Source organism: Sorex fumeus, unplaced genomic scaffold, assembly GCF_029834395.1.
Source record: "Sorex fumeus unplaced genomic scaffold, SorFum_2.1 ptg000002l, whole genome shotgun sequence".
NCBI lineage: Eukaryota > Metazoa > Chordata > Mammalia > Eulipotyphla > Soricidae > Sorex > Sorex fumeus.
The window spans coordinates 54709562-54711900 of NW_026606059.1; the positions used below are offsets into that span (position 1 = coordinate 54709562).

The following is a 2339-nucleotide window of genomic DNA, read 5'->3' on the forward strand; positions in this document are numbered from 1 at the left end:
AGTAAGAATGAGATAGTAAGATGATGACTCAAAACAGTGAAAACTCCACGCACAAAGGGCACATAATCAATCAGAATCACAATTGATTCTTTGTATAATTGTGAGGATAAATTAGCAAGTTTTTTTTAATCAGAAAAATATCATTGTCAACATAAATTCTTAAATAATAGGGCTTTTGTTTGTTTGTTTGTTTTTGGGTTACACCTGGTGTGGCTCAGGGCTTATTCCTGGTTTTGTGCTCAGGAATATTCCTGGCAGGCTTGAGGAAGTACACAGGATGCTGACCATGTCAAATTCAGGTTGATTGTGTGTAAAGTAAGTGCCTATCCACTGTACTCTCTCCTTTGTCCCTCTTTAATCACAGCTTAGACAACTGATCTTGAAAACTATTTGGGCTAAGTACTAGTTTACTTATCTATAAAGTGAGACTCTAACATATGAACGTTGTCATGGGTATTAAATACACATGTTAAGTGTCCAGTGTTTTGTCTATGGCCATACCACCCTGAACGTTCCTGATTTCATCTGATCTTGGAAGCTAAGCAGGGTCGGGCCTGGTTAGCACTTGGATGGGAGACTGCCTGAGAATACCGGGTGCTGTAGGCCTAGGGCTCGAGGGATAGCATAGCAGTATGGCATTTGCCTTGCATGTGGCCGACCCAGGATCAATTCCTCCATCCCTCTCAGAGAGCCCAGCAAGGTACTGAGAGTATCCAACCCACACGGCAGAGCCTGGAAAGCTCTTCATGGCATATTTAATATGCCAAAAACGGTAACAAGTCTCACAATGGAGATATTACTGGTGCCTGCTTGAGCAAATCGATGATCAATAGGCAGACAGTGCCATGTTAAGTGTCCGTTGTTTTGTAAACTATGAGAATACACTTTTATACTCATTATTTGTGGATATCTGCATTAAAGATGCAATCTGAAGTGATCATTTTGACCTAATGTATGCTTCTCCTCCAGTTTCTCATTGTTTCTATAGTTGCTCTCAGTGTTGGAATGTTGGAATATTGTGTTGGAATATTCCCTCCCTGTATATTTCTTTTCTCAATCCTATCTAACTTAACATTAATAAAGCAAAATCAATGTTGTTGTTTTTCCTCTCAAGGCTAATGATATGCATGTTGTAAAAGAATTAATAAAGACCAGAGGTGTTTTATTTGTTTTGTGCTTGTTACATTTCGGAAAGGTTGCATGCAATATGCTTGTCAAACAATGAAGAAGCTTCTCAGTTGATCTATAAAAGTTAGGGTGATGTATTGGTTATAAGAAGGTGGGAAAGCCATGGTAGAGGGAGGGAAAGCTCTTAGAACTTCAACTAATTCAGAACTAAAAACTTGAGCACTTGGTGAAACCGTATGATTTATGTTTGACCATTGTTTGGTAAAATGGCCCAACAATGTCAGGGCATAACTAACAAGTCAGGACAAGTTTTCTTTTGTGTTAAGAAGCTTTCCGGGGTCTCACTCAAAATACTATGTTATCCAAAAATTAACTGGAACCATCAGTAATGACCAAAGCATTCAGTTTTTATATATATTAATCTAGAGATGTTGAAAGTATAACATTTCAGGGCTGACCAGATTGGTAGCAAAATTTAAGAAGTTATTTAAACTAAGGTTATACAATGTGGGTTCTGCATGTGAGAATCAAGGCTTCTTAGTATGTTCTGTTCTAGTAACCCTGCCTTCTTCAACCAATATTACTCTGTTCTGAATATAAATGCAGATATTTTAGACTCTACTAAGTAGGAGAGAAGGCATTTCAGGACATGCGGCATAGGATTCACAAATGAATCTTGGAAGACAGCAACACACTGCAGAGATGTCTCCTCACCCAGTGCCAGGTTAATTTCATTTGGGCACCTCAAAGGGGTCAGGTGTGTCCCTCCACCTGTCCCAAAAGAACCCTGGTAGTTACAAACCTCCAGAACCCTATGGACACCATGCTTATAGCTGACATTCACAGGTACACCCTAAGCCCTGCATGGATGAGATTGAATATGTGAAAAACCCAAGTATGAGAGACTTGTGACTGAAATCTCTAAGGTTAACCTGGAGTTGGGAATGGGCCCTTCCTTCCATCTCCCTGTGCTTCTGGTTTCCTGGCAGTCATGCCCACAAACTGCCTCTGGGTGCCATTTAAGCACTTTAATGACCATGATCCAGAAACTTAGAAATGAATCTCAGAAGAGAGCAGCATGTTTCAGAGACGCCTTTGAACCCCCAAATCACCATCCAACATGTTAGTGTTAGTCTAATACAGGGACTTAATGGCTCCAAAATGAGATACAACAATTTTCACACATTTCCTTTAAGGAAACCTTTTGGATC

The 2339-nt window shown here is 39.8% G+C and overlaps 1 pseudogene; it reads left to right on the plus strand.

The window, feature by feature from the left end:
- Positions 1 to 487: 487 nt before the first annotated feature.
- LOC130023357 (uncharacterized) lies at positions 488 to 606 on the plus strand (annotated as a pseudogene).
- The last annotated feature ends 1733 nt before the right edge of the window (positions 607 to 2339 follow it).